Source organism: Tympanuchus pallidicinctus, unplaced genomic scaffold (assembly GCF_026119805.1).
Source record: "Tympanuchus pallidicinctus isolate F22 unplaced genomic scaffold, pur_lepc_1.0 scaffold4, whole genome shotgun sequence".
NCBI lineage: Eukaryota > Metazoa > Chordata > Aves > Galliformes > Phasianidae > Tympanuchus > Tympanuchus pallidicinctus.
In genome coordinates, this window is record NW_026294758.1 from 26,993,179 (window position 1) to 27,017,151 (window position 23,973).

Sequence of the window (23,973 nt, forward strand, 5' to 3'; positions counted from 1 at the left end):
TTAATTTCAGCTTTATTCATAGCAGCCAATATAGTGTTTTTATTTGCATTTGTGGCTAAAACAGTGTTGATAACATGCTAGCATCTCCATCTTCAGTGCCCAGACACATGTCAATAGGCTGCAGATGAGTAAGAGTTTGGGAGGCTGCTGAGAAGTTAAGGCAGCTCACCCTATCTGACCAAAGGAATATCCCATTCCATGTGACATCATACTCATAAATAAAAGCTGAAAGAGGGAAGATGTATGCTATCATTTCAAACATTTTCCCAGGCAGCTGTTATCTATGCTTACTCCCTACTTCCCAGCCCATCCCCAAGGATGGGAAGCAGTAAGTTATTTCCTCTTCTTGGATTACTTGAGCTCATGACTTTTGTTGATCTTAATGGACTGTCAATATCTTAATTCAGGAGTTCTTTCTCATTCCTTTAATGTTTTTTCCTCACTGTGAATCAGAGGAATGTCTGAAAGGACTGATTGATAGCTGAGCCAACTCGCTGCACGCTTAAGATTGAATTTTGGCAAAATTTATGTACCATAATAATTTTTGTTCTGGTTTTGGAGATGAGGTCTCTAATTACAGTGTCAGCACTTTGATCCTATCAGCCTGCAGTAGGTCTATGTTTTCAGTTTAAAATTAGTTCTGTAAATTGTTATAACGCACAAAATATTTAACTTACGCGTGACTTCTGCAATGTTTTCAGGAACTCTTTTTTTTTTTTTTTTTTTTTTTGAGTTTCACATCTCCAGAACTGAATCTTATTGCCTCAAAAGGAAATTTGCTAATTCCTCCATGTATATGAGCTTTTTGTCAGATGATTAGAATGAGTCTACTATAATGAAAGGGAAAGCACAAAAGAAAGCTTATGCAGTGATTTAAACATAAAATTACAAGTGGGAGGGAGAAAATATTTTACCAGAGAGAAAAATAGTGCTCCAAGCAAAAGATGTTATGGGTATGTGAGCACATTTTAACAAGGACTCCCTTTTAACAGGATGCGTAGGCAATCTTTCCTCAAATCTTTGTGGAACTGTTTAATCAGAAACTAACTTTACTACCACATGCTCTCAACTTTCCTGACCAGATATTTTGAACAATTTTTTCATGTTTTTATAGGCTTAGAAATATTTTCATTTTATATTATTATAGTCTTAAAATAATGAAGAGTATTATATCTTAAGAGGCCAAGCTACATTATGCACAGCACAGACAAAACATCCCTTTTGTTGTTGGAGTAAAAACAAGGAATTAACTTACCTTTTCACAGTTTATCTTTGTATATATTTGTAGTTTAAGTATGGCACGAGTAAGCAAGAGATGATAGAACATCCTGTATATTTCTTACCCTGATGGGACTATGGATCTTCTCCATAGGCAAAAATATAATCTTTTTGTTCCTTTTATTTATGGGCAAGAGGAAATAGTTACTATTTGTCTTTAAATATTCGATTGTCATCTACATTTTACAGTTTAGTATTCTAAAACATGAAGAGCTTTTTCACAAAATTACTACTGCAGGTACCAAATTCTATATGAAAATTATTAATATTTCACCTTATTTTTAGTATAAAAATCTTTGTGAAAAATAAAGCTGTTTTCTATAAAAAATCTCCAGTATATATTACTTTCTTTATAAAATTGCTTTATGTATGTTTCGTATATGGTTTATCTATGTGAGAGAAGTGTATGTTAAGACAAATTTTACATGGTAGAAAACTGAGTAAGAAGGAGATTACATTAGCTAAATATAAACTATCAACATGCAGTGTATTACAAAAAATATTTGATCCTTTGAAAGAATGTAACATTAATTCCTATATATGTGCTAAGGTGAGTAATTTATATTCCATCTGCAACTGAGAACAGCCTAATCATACATTTAGTTTGGCAAATTATAGTGGCATCAAGGTTATCATAGAATCATAGATAGCTGATGTATGATCATAGCTCAAAGGGGGACCTTATCACTCTCTACAAATACCTGAAGCCCTCACCAGCTTTGTTGCCCTTCTCTGAAGATGCTCCAGGGCCTGAATATCTTTCTTGCAGTGAGAAGCCCGGAACTGAACACAGCCCAGAACTGAACACTTGAGGTATGGCCTAACCAGTGTTGAGTACAGAGTGATGATCACTTCCCTGCTCCTGCTGGCAACGCTATTTCTGATATATGTCATTGGCCTTATAGACAACTGCTTGCAGGTAAACATCATCCAATATCTGCAGGACTCTTTTCTCTTCACAGTCTTTCAGCCACTCTGCCCCAAGCCTGTATGTTTCTTGGGGTTGTTGTGGCCACAGTGCAGGACCTGGTACTTGAACTAGCTGAACTTCATCCCACTGGCCTCAGCCTGTCCAGATCCCTCTCTGTGGTCTTGATATCCCCAAACAGATCTACACTTGTTCTAACTTGGTGTCATCTGAAAACTTACTGAGGGTGCACTCAATGCCCTCATCCAAGCCATCAGTAAAGGTACTGAACAGGGCATGTCTCAGTTCCAACCCCTGGGAAACACCACTCGTGACCAGTTGTCAGCTGGATTTAACTCTGTTCTCCACCACTCTTTGATCCCAGCCATCCAGATAGTTCTTTATCCAGCAAAGGGAGTATCTGTCTAAGCCACAGGCTGCCAGTTTCTCCAGGAAAATACTGTGGGACAGTGGTGAAGGTTTTGCTGAAGTCAGGGCAGACTACATCAACAACCTTTCCCTCATCCACCAGGCGGGTCACCCGATCATAAAAGGAGATCAGATTGATCAAGTTGCCTTTCATGAACCCATGCTGGCAAGGCCTGATCCCATGGTTGTCCTGTTACAGGATGCTTCAGAACTGCAGAGGTTGAAATGATTTGTTTGTTTTTTAAAAGTATGACCTAGCTTATAAGTTTCATAGCTTAATTCAAGTTCTGTGCTGGACTAAGATCACAGTTCTAAAATCTGATAGATGAAATTGGACATGGGACAGCTGGGCCGGCATTTTCCCAGATACGTGGAAAATGTTCTCAGGAAAAGCTGAAAATCAACAATACTAAGAATTCCCAGACTTAACTTAGTCACTTTGTAAAATATGCAGATCTAACATGTAATTTTTCATTATTTATTAAAAAATAAAGGCTTCTAGACTGAGGATAACCATGAATCAAAGCTGATTTGTTTGCACAGCAGCAGTAAATAAAGACTGCTCTAAAAATGGACTTGGGTTCAAATTAATTATGCAATTTATTATTTTCTCTATTTGTGATCTACATAAAATGCAGTCTTGGATAGAAATGGGCATATGGATAAGGTGATGGTGGATGGACTTATACTCTTTGGGTTATACGGCAGTAGAGGTGAGATTTTTGAGATTTTAATCTTATGTCTTTTTTCTGAAATCATCCTTTTCACGTTCACTATTTTGAAGAACTATCAAGAAATATACATAGTTGCGACACAGACCATTTTTGTAGGACAAAGCCATAAATACCTGCACATTTTGCATCAGGAAATACAAGCTGCAACCTGGAGTCAAATAGTCCATATAATTCTTTAAAATGATGAACTGAAAACATCCAAAATGTTTTATATCTATAAATTTGTTTGAGCTATATTTGCTTGTGCAATCCATTAGAACATAACTTATTCCCATTTTTAGTTTTGAGGATGTTAGAATTTAATTGTAGTGACGGGTATATCATTAGTCTTGAACATATGCCAGACATTAAGTGCTCTCATGGCCAACATTCTCTCAAATCTTTGAAGCACAGTCTTTGGGTTTGCTCATGATTTGCTATCATTTAACTGCATGTCTGCAATTTAAAAAAAAATAAATTATAAACATTATGATTTGTTTTATATTAACCAAGAATTCTAATTCAAATACAGATAAAATGTGATTCTAGGCAAATAGGTCTCTCTGTTCTTTGTTATCTTTTGCTTTTACAAATTTAAAGCAAATTTATTTCTGTAGGTTATGTATATCTTTTATATTACTTTTTATATTACTGAAATCAGAATGATTTCTACTAGGGAGGCACCATATGGGAAACTGCTTGACACATTTTTGTCCTTAAATGATACCAACACTACGCTTTTCCCTTGTCACAGAAAGCACAATATAGCATATGGAATCACAATATTTTTATTTCAAATTGGCTTCCTCTGCTTCTTAGAAAAACAGGATGGAGCAAATCTCCTTTTGATAGAGGATCTGTTCTCTTCACTTGAGACAATCTTAAACAGTCCAAATGTACAATTAAGTACACAAAGAAGTTCTCACACAGTGATTTTGGAATATATTCAGAGGCGTGCTCTTCGCTACTTTCCGATAAGAAACTGTAAAGAAAAAAATTGAAATGACTGAGATAATAGGAAAAAATTATTTCTTCTTGTGCTTTATTTTATAATGGTCTCCAATATACTACCCCAAAGGTCAGGGAATGCATCTAATACTTGCAGAAAAATGGAAATGAATATTTCCAAAACCAATTTCAATAGTTCATGATGTCATTAGATCATTACAATTGAATAACTATTTTTAAATAACATATGTGTTTTAGAAGGGTTTGAAAATTCTGACATTCCTTTTCTTTGAGTGGATTTCACCTTTAAGATTCCTTGAACAATATCTCCTACTGTGGTTTATACAAATTGTGATTTCTGAGGAAATCAAAGGAGTGCACACAGAAGCACATTACAATTAAAAACCTTTGGGGAGACCTCACTGTGTCTTTCCAGTACCCAAAGGTGTTCTCTAGATGTTATGTGAAGATTTTTTTATTACTTAGTGGGTAGTGAGTAACTGGCACAGACCGCCCAGAAAAGCAGTAGATGCCCGATTCCTAGAGGTGCTCAAGAGCAGGATGGATGGGGCCTTTGGCAAACTGATAAAGTGGTTGACAACTGCACCCATGGAAGAGATTCGGTACAGATGACAACTATGGTTCCTTCCAACCCAAACAATTCTATGATTTTATGATTTTATGATTATATTGTTTCTGAAACGCTCCAGGTGGGTTGCTATGATTTGTTCTTGATTGCTCCATACTTGCTACCATTCATATTTTATTGTCTTCCAGATATTTATTTCATTTTTTTCTCCCTTGTCTTTCTCCACCTTATTATACTTTCTGCCTTTTCACATCTCCTGCAGTCTCAGCCAGAACCTGTGAGTTCTCAAATGTAATCAGATGTAGCTGCAGGCATGTCTGGATCTGTTTCGTCAGGGACAACTAGGTAGAGAACAACTAAGACCTTTTTTTCCTTCTTATTGTTTTCTGTCACTGATAAATAATTATAGAATCATGGAATGGTTTGGGTTGAATGGGACAGAAATTCCAACCCCCCTACTGTAGACAGGGACACCTCTCTCTAGACAAGGTTTCTCAAAGCCCCATCCAGCCTGGCCTTGAATGCTTCCAGGGAAGAGGCATTCACAGTGTCACTGAGCAACCTGTTCCAGTGTCTTACCATCCTCACAATAAAGAAATTTTTTCCTAATATCTAGTCTAAATCTACCCTCTTCCAGTTTAAAACCATTTCCCCTTACCCTGTTGCTACCTGCCATTCTAGAAAGTCCCTCTCCAGCTTCCCTGTAGACCACCTTCAAGTCCTGGGAGGCTACTATAATGTCTCCTCAGAATCTTCTCTTATCCAGGCCAAAGATCCTCAGCTCTCTCAGCCTGTCTTCATAGGCTCTAACTCTCTGATCATCTCTGTGGCCCTCTGGTCCAACAACTCCACGTCCTTCTTCTGCTAGGGTCTTCAGGACTGGACTCAGTACTCCAGGTGGGGTCTCATGAGAGCAGAGTAGAGGGGCAGCAACACTTCCTTCAGCCTTCTGGTCACACTTCTCTTGATGCAACCTTGTACATGGTTGGCCTTCTGGGGTGCAAGTGCACATTGCTGGCTCATGTTGAATCTTTCATTAATTGACATACCTGAATCTTTCTCCTCAGGGCTGCTTTTAAGCCATTCTTTGCCAAATACCTATCTGGACTTGGGATTGCCCTAACACAAGTGCAGAACCTTGCAGGTGGAATTACTGAACTTCAAAAAGTTGGCATGGGCCCACCTCTTAAGCCTGTCCAGGCCCTCTGGATGGCATTCATTCTTCCAGCGTGTCAACTATACAGCTCATTTTGTAAACTTGCTGAGGGTGCACTTGACTCCACTACCCATATCAGCTATGAAGATGTTAAATAACACTGGTCCCAGTGTTGAATCCTGAGGAACACTACTTGTCACTTGTCCCCACTTGAACACTGAGCCACTGACTGCAACTTTCTGAATGCGTCCACCCATCAAATCCGTTTTTCCCCAATTTGGCAACCAGGATCTCATGAAGGACAGTGTCAAATGCTTTCCAAGTTCAGATAGATGATGTGAGTTACTCTTCCTTTATCCAGCGATACTGTAACTCCATCATAAAGTCATCGACTTTGTCAGGCATGACTTAATGCATGGTGAAACCATGATGGTTAACATTATTAAATCACCTTGTCTTTATTTTCCATGTACTTTAGTAAGGCTTTCAGGAGGATCTGCTCCACAGTCTTACCAATTTTCTGATTAAAGCTAAACTTTTCAATGGAATATGAATTAAAAAAGGGAATTATACATGTCAGAACTCTTGATATCATTTGTCATTAATCTCTAGTTTCTACAATGGCACAGACCAGCACTTTACTTGGATTTCCTACAAATTCCTACTGTTGAATAGGTGATTTTTTTTTTTTTTTTTTTTTCCCTTTCTGTTTCCTGCTACTCGTATCTCATTTTGAGGCTTGGCCTTTCTAACTTTCAGCCAATAGGATTCCAATTATTTGATTTTTTTTTAGTGTCCTGTTTATCATGTAATTCATGATAAACATGTTATAAATAACATGATATATAAATAAAATGTTATAAATAACATGAATAAAAATTTGTGTTATTCATTATGTATGTTTAGTTCTTGCACTCTCCTATTCTTCCTAAGTTTAGTCTTCTCTCTTCCTTCTTGCTTTTGAGCCATTAATTATCAGGAAGAAATACACATAGAAGTCTTTTCTCAGTCATTTTTTCCATCTTCTTTATTCACAAAGAACACACAAAAAGAATTTTCTGTCTGGACTTAGGACTATTTTGTCCATCCTTCATTAGCACATAGTTTTCCATCTCCCATCCAATCCATTCCCCCCAACTGCTCCTTAAGATGGCTGTTAAGTGAGAACAATTAAAAAGCATTAGACATTTCATAGCCATATCTTATAGATGGAGAATATTCAGTTTAGATTCTATTTCTGTTACAGTTTATCTTGTTTTAATACTGCGTCTCAGACAATGGGAGTATACACAAATCTCCTCACCAAAGGATGACTACTAGAGCTGAATTTATGCTCTTGTTGTCTTCTTTTTATTTACCTAAATTATTGTACCTTAGCTCTTTTCTAACTGTTTTCAATCTTAAAAGATTTCATTTTGGTATCTATAGAAACATTATTTTTTTCTTTCCTGTTACATCATTTAACCATTTGATCTTGGCTTTGTTCAAATATTATTACATCTTGAAGGACAAGTATTAGTCCAAATTTAACATTTGAAACTTTAAATCTCTGAGAACACATCACTGATATTTATAGAAACTCCAAGCTATCTGTTTGGAGTATATAAAGAAGAGTAACCAGTCAAAGCACAAGAAATAATATACAGAAACATCTTTACTGGATAGGAATGAATGGTACTTTTTCTTATACTCTGACTTTCAAACAGTCAACATTCTGGTATTTAAATAACTTACAAATTAATTCACAGTTGTCAACCAGACATTGACATCATCACTGAATCCTGACTAACTGACATAATTTATTTTAAGTTTAGAATATGTCTCCTAACTTTGTGGTAAACTTGATTTTCACATACCCAGAAAAATAAAGAAAATTCTGTAACTCAGAAATTATCATTTTGCAAATTATTCTACTTTTATTTCCTTATATTTTCTTTTCATCTCTGAAAGATTTTTAGTATCAAACTTGCTTATATTCTTGTATTGATTTAAGACAAACAGAATTTGTTACTAGGCCCTACATAAATGCGAAGGAGTCTGACTTAGAATTTCTGCTGCCCTTCATAGTACAAAATTCCATAAATCTGATCTCATTTAACGTGTCAGATTGTTAGAGTTGAATATTTATCTCTTCTATTTTTCATTGAAATCCATAAAATACAGGTGAGCTAGCCACCCAGAACTTAAAATGGACAGGATATGCTTCCATAAATAGAAGACAGCAGTTCTTTAGCAAAAGTGGGCAGCTACAGCCAGGCAGTTTACATCCATTTATTGGTTCCTTGGTTTGAAAGAACTGAGGTACTATCAACCTGGGGAAACATAACCATTTCATCTATAGTCATATGTTAAGAAGAACTGCTTAGAACAGAACTGCTATTTACAAACTGGATGAGCCATGATTTAGAAACATTCTAGGGAAAAGATTAGCATCTTAGTTGCTCCATAAGTAATGCCTCATATTTATTTCTATGGAACTACAACAGATGTAAACAGCTCTGCAGCACTAGATAGACCAAATTCTCAGCTACAGAAGGTTATTTTTCAATATGGTCACTATCTTATGCATTTTTGCTATCAATGAACAAGAGCTTGCATGCTATGCTAAAAAACATCTGTACTAGCAGAGGTAACCAATCATTTCACAACTGCTATGATGGCATTGTTACTAGAAAAATGTTGCCCATGCAGTCCATCTTTCATAAGCCTGAAGAGATGGAAATCAGAAGACACCAAATCTGGAATCTGTGTGGTGGGAGTGGTAGGACAGCTCTGCTAAGATTCACAGCGCTCTCTTCAAACTGAAGGCCCAGTGTTACAGTGTTGCAAGAGAAAGGTTTTCTTCTCCAGCCTGACTCCTGAAGTTTAAGCCTTCAGCTTTGCAAGCATCACAGCGTAGTGGTCAGAGCTGCTGGCTTGTCCAGTTTCTAGAAAATTCTAACTAAACACCTATCCCAAAAAACAGTGCACACCACTGCTGAGGGCTGCATCTTGAAAACTTATTTTGATAGAAAATTCATGTGTAGCCATTTCATGGAATGTCTTTTTGACCTTGGTTCATAGTGGTAAGATCACACCTTGTCACTGACAGCAATACAACCCCAGAAACTGTCACTTTCAGCCTTGTATTTGTTCAGTGGGTCCTGGTGAATTTGCATACTGTGTTCTTTCTGTTCCTGAGTGAATATTCATGAGATACAGAATCATAGAATCACAGAACTGTAGGGGTTGGAAGGGACCTGCAGAGATCGAGTCCAATCCCCCTGCCAAAGCAGGTTCCCTACACCAGGCCACACAGGTAGGTGTCCAGGCAGGTCTTGAACATCTCCAGAGAAGGAGACTCCATCACCTCCCTGGGCAGCCTGTTCCAGTGCTCCGTCACCTCACTGTAAAGAAGTTCCTTCGCACATTTGTGCAGAACTTCCTATGCTGCAGCTTGCGTCCGTTTCCCCTTGTCCTGTCTCCACTCACCACTGAAAAGAGTCCGGCCTCGCCATTCTGCCCCCTACACCTCAGATATTTATAGACCTGGATCAGGTCCCCTCTCAGTCTTCTTTTCTCAAGGCTGAACAGACCCAGTTCACTCAGCCTTTGGATGACACACCTGATGCAAACTTTGCGATAGTGTTGTTAACGCTATTTCCAAAACACTGAAGCTGATATTCATTTCTGTGCACAATTCCCTCATTCTAATCCACAGAATTGCATGGATGAGCTGATCACTCTTCATTTTGGGATGTAACGGCTGTTTGTGTGACTGTCTGGAATGTGGCTTGCCTTTCACATGACTATCACCATTGCTGAACACACACCTCTCACTGCCTCACTTTGCGCACTGATACCATTTGGTCTCCAGAAACATTCAGCAAACATCGAGGAATGTCAGTGGGTGCTATTTTTTCCACTTTCAGTGACACACTTCTTCTTCATATGCATGTCAGACTGACCCTCTTCTGCCATCTGTCACATGGCAACAAATTAAGGAATGGTGGTGAGAAGGTTCAGTCTCTACTACCATATCACCAACATATACCATGTCGTGGGCTAACATAACATAGCAGGCATTACTTTGTGAGCAGCCTTCATAAAGACTCAGGATTAAAAATGTGAAGCTCTCTTTAAGCAAAAGAGCAATGTACTATTTTCCTTTCAAAATGCATGTTTTCACTTTACAAGCAGCCTTCAATATCTGAAACCGTTTTCTTATGTGGTTTTTTAAATCGCATCACATTTTATTATTTTCTTTGAATATTGCAATGAGGTGCTGGAGAAATTTAACAAAGGATCTCATTGAAGAGAAAAATAAAATCTTTCTTTGCATTACTGCAGTCTTATTAGTTAACACATTTATTTGAACTCATAATGTACATTCTAAATTATTTTGGAGAACTGAAAACACAAGGAAGTGTCACTTTTTATAAAAATGTGTTATGTTATACACTGAAGCCACTTTTAACTCTGCAGGAGGCATGCATGTCTTGCAATCATTACAATGACACTGAAAGTCTAGAAGGCTATTAGAGAGAGAAACTGCTGGGTCCATTGTAAAATGAAAACACGATATTATTGTAGTCTGTTGCCAATGAAAGAAGGAATGCACCAAAACAGAAAGGGATTTTCAGTTCCTGTCGAACTCAGAAAGCAAAATAAATTGTTTTGCAACAGCATTCTCTTTCTTTAAGTGAATGGATATGTTTCTTTATTCTGGAAAATCGAGTGAGTTGTAGTTTCAGACCATCATCTGAATTGCAAATGTAGCTTTGCTGCATTTTCTATGATGTATCTGTTAAAAATATCTAACGTTAAGCTGTGATCTTCAAAAGCATTTATAATATTCATCATAAAGTGGCAACTTCTATGCAACTAATAGTACACTTCAGGATGGCTGGAGAAATGACTGATTTTTTTTTATGGTAAGTATCTGTTGCTGATATTTGTTGCTGTTAGCTTTTTTCTTTTACACATCGTTGGGTAAATTTCTTTAGTGGTTTAGAAAGGGTAAGAAACTATGGTATGATACTTCTGTATCATGTACAAATATACAGACAGTATGTGAGATTGTAGTGGATCAAATCCTTTGCAGATGTATTCAAACATCTTGACTTAAATAAGTACTAACACCTTCAGAGCGGAAATGAGTTTATTATAGTATATATACATGAAGTGTACCTTTTCTTTCCAGTGGCACATGATTAGCTTGTACCTTGACCTTTGTAGTTCTCTGTGCCCTTTTTATTTTTATTTTTTTCCCATTTAAGTATACCTAATATAAATACAGGATTTCTGTACAGATGAGTAATTCTCTTCTGGGCTCTTCCTAGCCCCATGTTGAAGTTACATTTTTTGTTGTTGATTGGTGCCCATCAAAAATAGTGCATTCTGGACTATTTCAATCATACCAATGTACTTTCTCATCTCATTATATTTTTCACCTGTGTCACAGAAAGCAATATTTTAGATATTTTTAAAAGTTAGGAAAAAAAAGGGAATACTGGAGAAGGAGGTGACTTAGGAACTGTGTATGGAAATTCATTGTGAGTGCTTTGGTTTAATTGTACTGCGGTAGTACAGTATATATTTTCATCATTTTAAATCTTTGGCAAGTCTTCAGAGCAGTAAGCATTTCTTATCATATACTAAATGTGATCTGAAAGCTTGAATGTAGAGCTGTGTACAGATATGAATAAAAGTACCTGATCATATCTGTCCCAAACTATTTGTTTCTTTTCAAGAAGACAATCTGAATATATTCTTTTCTGAGTATCCATAAGTATCAAAGCCTTTTTTCCTGTATGACTGATTTAAATTTGTGTATTCTTTGTGTTTGAATTTATTGGTATGCAAACATAAAGTACTTTGCAACAAAAGTTACGGTTCAGTTGTAGTTTAACCAGGCAAATTGCTAAACACCACAGAGCCTTTCACTAACTCACCCTCTGCCCCAAGTGAGATGGGGGGAGAAAATAAGAAAAAGAAAAGTAGAAATCTTAGGCTGAGATATAAGTTATTTGCTAAGACAGAAAAGGAAGAGAGAAATAACAGGAATGGTATTTACATATGTATGTATAAAACAAGAAAGCTGATTCCTGGACAATACCTATTCTATAACATTTACGTCATGCTCAGATGTTACAGTTTCCCATGCATCCCAACTAATTACCATCACCTGTTTTGCCTTTTGATATATCATTTCCATATTCTTTGGCCCAACCCTCTAAATTTTCCTTGGAGTTAATTTAGGCTCCATCTGTCATAATAGTCCTTCAGTGCAAGAAGGATGATGCATGGTGTTGAATTATTGTATACAGAAGCCAATTCTGGTTCCAGCAGAATTTATTTTTCTTTAATCTGGGTAATTATTACTATCATACTGTTGATTAGGCATATAGCAACCACAGTAACTATACCACTCAGTACTATGTAGCAGTTAATATCATACAATTCAAATTATTATCTGTTCTCACTCAGCATCAAATCCCCTTGAGGTACACACTGGATGTTTTCCTATTCTTCCACATTACCCATCAAGTGCACCCTGATCCCTGAGCAAAAGCAATCCCATGGATGCCCTCCCCTTTTATGCTCAGTATGTCTTCCATGTGTGCTGCAGGGACTTTGTCTCCTTCTACAGTATGTAAGAGGTTTGATTAGACAGAACCAGCTTGATTGGCAGACTCCCAACTATTGACCAGGTGGTTTTTGCTAAATGTGTGTCCCAGTATATGAATGTCCCAACACTCATAGCTGTCAGTGTAGTCTTTAACTTCCATTGTATCATTCAATTTTTTCCAGAGGCTTGTGCATGATAGGGGGTGTAATATAACCATTCGAGGTCATGCACTCTGGCCCAAATATTTATGAGTTTGTTTCAGGAATGAGCTCCAGTATCTGGTTCAATTCTTTATGGGTGCCATACCACCACAAGCCTTGCTTTTTAAAGCCCAGGGTAGTTTTGGGCAGTGGCATGTGGCACAGCATGTTTCCAGCCATTGCAAACACCATTGTAATCATGTAATATTTATCATGGCAAGTTTGTGGGAGTGCAATATAATCAGCCTGTCTGGCCTCTCCATGTTTATATTTCAGCCATCTTCCTCCATATGAAAGAGGCTTTATCTGCTTTGCTTCCTTAATTTAAGTGGATTATTCAAATTCATGGAAAGACTATGCAGTAGTGTCCATGGTCTATTCCACCCCCTGATCCTGAGCCCATCTATGTGTTGCATCTCTTCCACGAAGAGTTTTGGGTCTGCTGAACTAGAAATAATTCACCGTTATGTTGCCAGTTGAGAGCCACCTGAATCATTTCAATCCTAGTGGCTTGATCCATATGCTGTTTGTTTTGATGTTCTTCAGTGGCATAAATTCTGGATAAGTGGGCATTTACATGAAGTACTTTTACAACCATGTTCTTTACCCAGACAGCAGTATCTTTCCATAATGCAGCAGCCCAGAATGGATTTCTCCTCTGTGCTGCCAGTTATTCTGCTTCTGTCACTGTAACCACCCCAGAGGACATTTTCCTCCATTCATGAATCAGTACTGAGATAGAGCACTGGACACTTCTCTCAGTCAACAATATCTAAATCCAGCTGAATGGCCTTCAGTTCTGAAAATTGGCTCATTTCACCTTTTCCTTCAGTAACTTCTCTACCTTTGTTTAGGACTCCAGACAACAGTCTGCCACTTTCAACTCTTTCCCACAATACAACAGAACCCATGAGTGAACAAAATATACTTCTCCTCATTCTCTGATAGTTTATTGTACAGTAGGGCCACTAAAGTATGTGTCACCTCTTCCTCTGATTGTATTCCAAAATCTTTGCCTTTGGGGAGGTCCATGATCACTTCCAGATTCCAGATACGTGGGTGACTGGAATCAAAAAGCCTATCTGAGCCCATTGTGTAAACAGCGCAACACATGTAGCATTGTTAGATGATGTGGGGGGGAACCTTCCATTCTAACATTCAGCCCAGAGTAGGCAGTCTGAGCGTCAAGAGGAGCTTTGCTTCAGTACCAGCAACTTCCTAAACAGCTTGGACCCCTTAATGTGCTGCCCATATATCTTTTTCAGTTGGAGTACAGTGCACTGGACATCCCTCCAAGAGAAATCAAAGCATGGCCTGCACTCTACTGTCAAAGGAATTGAAAAAAATTCATTGGTAATATTAATTGTGGCATACCACTTGGCTACCTTTTCAGTTCATACTGAAGTACTTTCATATCTGATTTGGCAGCAGTCAGCACTGGTGTGTCTTCATTCAGCACACAATAGTCCACTCAGTCTCCAGTCTCCATTGGACTTTCACACTATACATTTGGTACTATTAAAGTGTGAGCAAGTCTTGCTGATTATGTCTTGGCTCTCCAGTTAATGAACCAGCTAATGAATGGAAATCAGGGAGTCTTGTTTGGTGCAATATTGCCTCTGGTGCACTGTTATAGCAGTAATTGGCACCTGACGTTCTTTTTTTTAGCAGCTCTGCCACAGAAGGGTCCTCTGAGAGACCAGGCAAGGTTGACAAATACTTAATGTCCTCCATCTCCAAGGCAGCTACATCAAAAGTGTGTAGAGACCTGGGAGAATGGCCCTACCTGAAGCCTCTGGCAGAAAGCACCAAAGGAGGTTTGAGATCAGCTCACCAACAGCCTTTTGGGTCCTTGAAGAACCCTATTCTGAGATAACCTATGCCATGGATACACAGAGATTCTAGGCTGGTCACAATGGGCTACCTTTGCCATTCATTCCAAGATACACTCACTTCAGTCTCCAGTACAGTTACATCTTGGATCATGTCATTCCCAAAATGCAGGTGGTTCTGCCCCGTTATAGCTTAATGACAATACAGCACACTATGCATTAGTGTTCACTAAAGCCTTGTATTCTTATAGTTCTGTTATGCTGGGCCATCAAATCCACACTGTCCAATAAACTGATTGTTCCCTTTCCTCTACCTGACTTGAGAAAGTACTCCTCTAGTCCTAGTTGTTGTATTTGTTACTTGCTTCTTGTGAATGTGAACCAATAACTTCATCATCAAACACAGAAATAAGATCAGACAATCTACTCTGTTCAGAGAACTATCCACTGGAATCTGGAGTGGCATTTTCCTGAAAGAAAACTCTCTTGTGGTTGTTTTCCCTTACAACACTTGCACCTGTGCTGCTACGATTGAAGTGGGTTTTCCATCCTACTTCCTCATATCCTTTCCATGACCAGACAGGTAAAAACCACAAGATGGCATCTGGTTTGTATCCACTATATCCCCTCTCTCAAACAGAGGAACACTTACTTCTAATACCTGAAATATTAGTTTGTACAGATGAGGCGTAGGGTCTATGGTTTTGAATTTCTGGAGTTCTCAGGAAAGTTTATCCACAACTGAAGTACAGGCCTGCAGGAAGAAGGAAAGACATTTTTCCTGTTGCTGGAGCTTGTAAACCAATTCATCCATGGTTTGTTCCTCTCTGTCTTCCAGGTCGTTAATACCAGTTAGTTGGCATATGAAAATGGTGAACACTATACAGACTTCTGCCACATAGAATCACAGAATCACAGAATGGCCCGGGTTAGGAGGGACCTCAAGGATCATGAATCTCCAACCCCCCTGCCATAGGCAGGGCCACCAGCCTCCCCATTTAATGCTGGACTGGGATGTCCAGGGCCCCATCCAATCTGGCCTTGAACACCTCCAGGGACGGGACATCCACAACCTCTCTGGGCAGCCTGTTCCAGCACCTCACCACTCTCTCTGTAAAGAACTTCCCCCTGACATTCAACCTAAATCTTCCCTCCCTCAACTTAAAAACATTTCCCCTTGTCCTTCTATTATCTACCCTTTCAAAAAGTTGATTCCCCTTCTGTTTGCAGGCTTCCTTTACATACTGAAAAGCTGTAATGAGGTCACCCTGCAGCCTTCTTTTCTCCAGACTGAACAAGCCCAGATCCCTCAGCCTGTCTTCATAGGGGAGGTGCCCCAGCCCCTGATCATCTTTGTGACTGCTTCTGGACCCCCTCCAACAGCTCTCTGTCTTTCTTGTACTGGAGGATTCAGACCTGGACACAGTTCTCACCAGAACAGAGTAGAGAGGGACAATCACCTCTCTGTCCCTGCTGGCCACTCCTCTTCTTATGGAGCCCAGGATACCATTTGGTTTCTGAGCTGCAAGTGCACACTGTTGGCTCATGTTGAGTTTTTCATCCATCAGGACCTCCAAGTCCTCCTCTGCATGGCTGCTCTCGAGACTGCTCCTTCCATTCTGTATGGATGCCTGGAATTCCTCTGGCCCAAGTGCAAAACCTTGCACTTTGCTGTTGAACCTCATTAGGTTCACCAAGGACCACCTTTCCAGCCTGTTGAGGTCCCTCTGAATGGCATCCCTTCCTTCCACTGTGTCAACCGCACCATTCGGGTTGGTGTCATCAGCAAACTTGCTGAGGGTGCACTCGATTCCATCACTGATGTCATGGATGTCATGTGCATGTTGATATCTAGATTTTGGGATAATTGATTGTCATTAGGGTCAACTTTATACGTCACCTCCAATACAAATATTTCCCTCAGATACTGAATATCTCTCTTCATGGTAGTTGACTTGCCTTGCTGACATGGAGTACTGTCTCTGCAGGGATATCTTTCCTTCCCAGCTGACAGACGTTGCATCTGGAGGGAGAGAAAATTTTCATTTTTTCCAATCATTTTATTGATGCACCTTCCCCTAGAGAAGGATCCAAGCTGACAGGCTTTCATGAACTGCTAAATATAAGCTATTGTCCCAGTTACTTAGCATATGAGCAGCTGGGCTACTCTATGCTCACCTAGATAACAGCTGAACTAGGGATCATCTTGATGTAGTTACTGACTCATTTGTAACCTTCACCTCTTTCTCTCATTCTTCTGATGGCCCTGGTGTGAAGTAGCCTTCCTTATGCTCTTCTTCCTTCCTCACTAAATGAGCTGGCTCTTCTTCCATAGTTTCTGGTCACAGAAAGCATTAATGAATCCTGGTAGAGATTGCACTTCTAATTCAGTTGCAGGGCCCGTTGCAGTGCTTAGGTCAGTGACTGAGCCTGTTACAGGAGTTGGATCAGAGCTAGAGGCAATGTCTACCTTCTCACCCTTCTGGTCAGATCTGTCACACCTCAACCATCCATTCCCCTCAGTGGGCATCATAAAGACAGCTGGGTGAATGAGAGGAAAAATGGGGGAACTTGTGGATAGAGCTAAACATTATTTACTAAGACAGAAGTGAAGGAGATAATAACAATGTTGAACAATTTTTACAATTATTATGAACAATAATAATAATTTTCTATCTGTGTATGTATGCAAAACAAATGAGGCACAAGCAACTGCTTACCACTTGCCAGCTGATGCCCAGACATTCTCCAAGAAGTGACTGCCCACCTGGACAACTGCCCTCAGTTATGTAGTTTTTTCACATAATTTTATATGTCACAGAATATATCTTTGGCCAGTTTAGGTCAGCTGTCCTGGTTCTGTCCCATCCCAGCATCTTACCAGCCACTATGAAGAAAATCAACTCTGTTCCAAAAGAACCCAGGACAAGTTCTTGCCAGGTAGGTTGAATTCAAATCCAAAAGTGACATATGGAACAGTTAGAAAATTTTATGTGTCAGGGGTTTTATGCATTCTTCCAAATAATGAAAAACATTTATTGGGAAAATGTCATATTATATATAGCTTGCTCTATCTGCTAATTTTAATCTTTTTTGTAAAAATGAGGGAACAATCTATTACCAACACAGGTCATCTTCTCTTTTGTTAAACTATGGTATTGATCTCTGCAAGATCAGGTTGGTATGGAATCTCAAAATAGCTTTAATTACAAGTATACAAAAATAATTGGCAAAATAACTAGAAGTTATTCTTTTCCTTCTTTTCTAACTTTGGCACTGCTGTGAAAGAATAGCAATAATAATAATGAAATACACAATATTTACAATACATATTGTTACAAATGTAGAATATAAAGTCCTGAATCTAAAGCATCTTCATTCCACATTCATTGTTCTTTTCTTAATGATTTTATAAGAATACCATCTTTCCTTTTTACGTTACAGTATCCTTTCACTGATAGCAGAAGACTGTTTAAACTACTGCTACTCATTAAAAGACAACAAATTAATTTCCCATGTTATTTATGATGAAATGGTCTATTTACATAGGAAAAAATATATATATATTTGACTACAAGTAGTTATAGGACAGTGTATTTGAATAACTCAAAGACACTAATATATTTTTAAAAAGTGAGATATTTTCTTTGCAGACAAAAATGTCATATTCAGCTCCTTAGAAAAGCAAGACAAAAGAATTCCAATGCACAAATAGAACTGGGCCTTTTTACACCCAACTTGTTTTTAAATGAAAAAAAAAAGACTAAAAATCAGAAGAGATTAGGAGACACAAGTAAAATTAAAATGTAGGTAGAGGGGAAGGCTGGCATTTGCGAGTTTGTTGCACTGAGTGGAATGGACAATTTATATACATATACATATGTTGAAAGCTGCTGATGGTTCACAGAAAAAAAAGTAGAGTCTCAGGTGAAAGAAGATCTAAGCAGAAAACTGCTTAAGAATAGCAGGAAATTCAATTAGCCTAGATAGACAAATAAACAGAACATGACACATAATAATAATAAAAACATAATACAAATATTTTTACACCACCTTGGAGTAAATAGCAAATAGAAAGCTCAAAAAGAAGGATCTGTTACTGGTTTAGTCCATCAGTTGTCAGCAATGTACATGACTCAGTTTGAAATATTACAGTCAAAGAGCTGTTCTAGAACTGCTTCCTTTGTGTAGTAAAGAGAAATCAGTGACAAAAAAAAAAAAAAAAAAAAAAAAAAAATTAATGTTTAGCTATGGAGAAGAGTGGTTCATAAACATGAAGATTTAATAATTCTTTTAAAAGAAATTAAAACATACTGCCAAAAAAAAAAATAATCAGGAAGTGTTGAAGGTATCATAAGAGAGGTTGTACACCATAATATATCTATCAAAAAAGGATGTCACCTCAAAGGCATTGAGATTAGAGAAGGACTAAAAAGTGGGAGATGTGGTGGTCAGAAGCTTGAATATTTGGTATAGCAACCACAAAACAATTGAGTTCTCTGTAAACTTCATTGTAATTTGTAAAGTCAGGATGGGGTTAAGAAATAACTGCTAATTTGGCCAGAAGCTAGGAGGGACCAGGGATGCCCATCTGCAGCCTAGCTGGAGCTGTTTAGTCACAGGCCAGATCTTCCACCAGTAAACACTCCTGAGCACTCTTTTGGAGGCAAGCAGTTCTGGAGGAAGGGCTTTCAAATGTTCCCGAAGTGATGTCAGTTGTCACACGGTAGCACCCACCGCTTGCCTCCTCAACAAATCAGAGTCTTACCACAAGAAATACCTCAGGAAGCAAGCTTTGATCCAAAACACAAAGATGGAACATGCATCACAGATGGCAAATGGCATACTGGCTTATATAAAAAATAATGTAGTCAGCAGGACCAACACCTTACACTTGGCAATGTTGAGGCTATGTCTTGATACTATGGTCAGGTTTTGGCCCAACATTGAAGGAAGGACATTGAGATGCTGGAGTGTAGGCAGAGAAGGTAACAAAACTAGTGAAGGCTTCTGAACACGAACGTTATGAGGAACAGCTGAAGGATCTGAGATTTTTTTAATTTGAAAAAGGGGAGGCTCAGAAGAGCGTGTTACTCTACAACTACCTGAAAGGAGGAAGTAGTGAGGTGGGAGTCAGTGTGCTGTTTTTTTTTTCTTTCTCTCTTTTTTGATAAAATGAGTGATAATGGTCTTAAGTTGCACCAGGGGAGCTCCAGGTTGTGTATTTGGAAATGTTTATTTAGGACACTGAACTTTAGAAAAGCAGACTTCAAGCTACTCAATGGATTGCTGGCCAAGATCCCCTGGCGCGCTGCCCTCAAAGACAAGGATGTTGTGGAGAGCTGGCTGCTCTTCAAAGATGCCCTCCTGGAAGCACAAGAGGTCTCCATTCCTCTGAATAAGACAGTGGGCAGGCAAAGTAGGAAACCGGCATGGCTCAGCAAGGACCTGCTGAGAGAACTGAGGGCGAAGAAAGGGGTGTACAAGCTCTGGAAACAAGGCTGTGTCACCTGGGAAGAGTACAGGGATGCCGTCCGGACTTGCAGACGTGGGATCAGGGAAGCCAAGGCGCAGGCAGAACTGAACTTGGCAAGGGATGTGAAAAACAATAAGAAAACCTTCTACAGGTACATTGGCCAGAAGAGACAGGCCAAAACGGGCGTACCTACTTTGGTAAATTTAAAAGGAGAACTGGCTTCAACAGGTGAAGAGAAAGCTGAGGTGCTGAATGAGTTCTTCACCTCGGTCTTCACTGGTGGCCAGGATTCTAGTCTTCTTCACGTCCCTCAGCCCTGCATCCCCAAACCTCTATGTGGGGACCAAGGAGGTAAATCCCTCCCCACTGAAAGGGCAGAGCAAGTCCTAGAGTGCCTCCTTAGACTGAATGAATACAAGTCTATGGGGCCGGATGGCATGCATCCCAGGGTCCTGAAGGAGCTGGCTGAGGTGGTTGCCGAGCCGCTCTCCATCATATTTAGAAGTCGTGGCTGTCAGGTGAGGTCCTGGATGACTGGAGGAAGGGTCACGTCACTCCCATATACAAGAAGGAGAGCAGGGAGGACCTGGGGAACTACAGGCTGGTGAGTCTCATCTCAGTGCCTGGGAAGATCATGGAACAGATCCTCCTGGACAACATGCTCGATCACATAAAGAATGAGCATGTGATCCGAGACAGCCAGCACGGCTTCACCAAAGGAAGGTCATGCCTAACTAATCTAGTGGCCTTCTATGATGGAGTGACAGCATTGGTGGACGAAGGGAAGGCGACCGATGTCATTTACCTGGACCTGAGCAAGGCCTTTGACATGGTCCCCCACCACATCCTCGTCTCCAAATTGGAGGGAAGTGGATTTGATGGGTGGACGACCCGATGGATAAGCAATTGGTTGAAAGGCCACAGACAGAGGGTGGTGGTCAATGGCTCTATGTCCAGGTGGAGGCCGGTAACAAGTGGTGTCCTCCAAGGGTCTGTCTTGGGACCGGTGCTCTTTAACATCTTTATTAATGACATCGATGAGGGAATTGAGTGCACCCTCAGCAAGTTTGCTGACAACACCAAGCTGAGTGGTGCGGTTGATACGGTGGAAGGAAGGGATGCCATTCAGAGGGACCTTGACAGGCTGGAGGGCTGGGCTCGGGTGAACCTAATGAGGTTCAACACGACAAAGTGCAAGGTTTTGCATTTGGGCCGGAAGAACCCCAGGCACCCGTACAGGCTGGGAGGAGTGGGCCTTGAGAGCAGCTCGGCAGAGAAGGACCTGGGGGTCCTGATGGACGAGAGACTGAACATGAGCCAGCAGTGCGCTCTGGCAGCTCGAAAGGCAAATGGGATCCTGGGCTCCATCAGGAGAGGGGTGGTCAGCAGGGACAGGGAAGTGATTGTCCCTCTCTACTCGGCTCTTGTGAGGCCCCACCTGGAGTACTGTGTCCAGGTGTGGAGCCATCAGTACAAGAAAGACATAGAGATCTTGGAAAGGGTCCAGAGGAGGGCGACTAAGATGATCAGGGGGCTGGAGCACCTCCCCTATGAGGACAGGCTGAGAGAGTTGGGCTTGTTCAGCCTGGAGAAGAGAAGGCTGCGGGGTGACCTCATTGCAGCCTATCAATACCTGAAGGGAACCTACACCCAGGAGGGGAGTAAACTTTTCAAAAGGGCTGACAACAGCAGGACTAGGGGAAATGGATCCAAGTTGAGAAAGAGAAGATTTAAGGTTGGAGGTTAGGGGGAAGTTCTTTACAAGGAGAGTGGTTAGGCCCTGGAATGGGCTGCCCAAGGAGGTTGTGGATGCCCCGTCCTTGGACGTGTTTAAGGCCAGGTTGGACGGGGTCCTGGGCAACCTGATCTGAATGTGTACGTTTGGTGGCCCTGTTAGGCAGGGGGGTTGGAACTACATGATCCTTGAGGTCCCTTCCAACCCGGGTGATTCTGTGATTCTCAGGAAGTGTGGTAAGGCATTGGAAGAGGCTGATCAGAGAGGTGGTAGAGTCACCATACCTGGAAGCGTTCAAGAAATGTTTAGAGATGGCACTGAGGGACACAGTTAGTGGGCGTGCTGCTGATGGGTATATGGTTGGACTAGATCTTAGAAGTTTTTTTCAAACCTTCATGATTCTATTCCATAATAAGCAATGTTGAAAAAGCTACAATTAGGAAAAAAAAAACAAACCAAAAATCTCTAGAATAGCGATAGAAATTTCCAAATAGAAAAGAGACCGTTAGCTTCCTAAGTTAGATGTTAAATTATGATTAGATAAAATGGCAATTAAGAAAAGCTGAGAAAAAAAATAAAACAAAATACAGTGAAGACTAGTAATGAGAACTTTTCAAACACAGTGGAAGTAAAAACTTGCTTAAGAATATGGAAGCTGTACACAGTTTATATCTTTTACTAGCATAAAGCAAAGTGAATTCTTTCCTTCACTGATAAGCAGTTTTAGGGAATGCCCATTCTGACATTTCTGTTATAAGAAAACTTGTAAAGAACGTAATGTAAAACAAGTTATTTACTATTTATTGATTTATTATGTAAGAAAAATTATTTGAATGATAAGTAAAAAAAGGAGTATTATGATATTTTACTAAAACTTGTAATGGAACCAGATACAATTCCTTTAAAAATCTGTGAAATCAAGATAAGACTTTTACAGCTATCAGTACAGCAAAAAAAAAAAAAAAAAAAAAAAAAAGTTCTCTGCCAAAATATTATCATGAAGATTCTCTCCCCATAAGCTTCAGGGAAACTTCTGTTCTGTTTCTGTGAAAATCTCCTGCCCTGCTTCTGCACTGACCTTGGTGTCTGCTGGGCTGCTTCTGTCACATTTCTCACCATCTTCTCCCAAATGCTGCCATGCAGCAGTTTTCCCTCTCCCAGAAACTCAACCACTGTTGCCCATGGATTAGCTCTGGCAGCTGCAACTCCCTTTCAGAGCAGATGGAGCCACTGGTCTGACATGGGACAGCTACTGGACTCTATTCACAAAAGTGAGCCATGCAGCTTCCCTGTTAATAAATCTTGCCACATAATCCCAACAAAGTATAGCAGAGTGAGAAGTCACTGTGAGGACAGCAAACATCCATGTGAGACTAAACAAAATATACTTATAGAAAAGGTGTCCAAAGATATATTACAGAGATGTTTGAAATCCAGACATGCATGCAAACAAAGGTAACAGGAAAAATGTTTATCCAATTTTCTTCATAAATCAAAAATCAGAAGCTAATTAAAGCCACAAGTAAGTGCAACTGTGCTGTTGAAGTGTGGTCCTTCTCAAAGATACCCATTATTTTATGTTGAAGGTGTAGAGTAATGCTGGATCTTGTTTTATTTTTGAAGTCAGTGTTTCCTGTGATGGCATTCTAAATCCTTAGGATCAAATGAAGACACACTATAGGATCCAAAAACCACTGAAAGAGGGACAGGGAAATGTGAAACTGCTCAGTGCTGGTGCCCTGCTAGAATCTATTGTCTGTCCTGTGTAATGAGAGAAGAAATTTCTCAGAGCACTTGTTTAGAAATAAGCAAATAAGTAGTCCCAGAAGCTGACATGAAACATGAAAGCTTAGTGGTGGAAGGATTGATTTCCAAGGAATAGGGGTCTGATAAAACCAAAGGGTATGGATTTGTCTAGGAAGGACCTGGAGTGTAGAGGTTTCTTGGGGTAGGATATGAAGAAGGACCATTTCCTACGAAGAGTTCTGTTGTATAGCTGGTGTGAAACCCCAAAATAATTAAAAACAGTGGCAACGATCCAAGGAAAGACAAACTAATTTACTAAATATAGTATCAGAATGCAAGATAACCCACTATAAT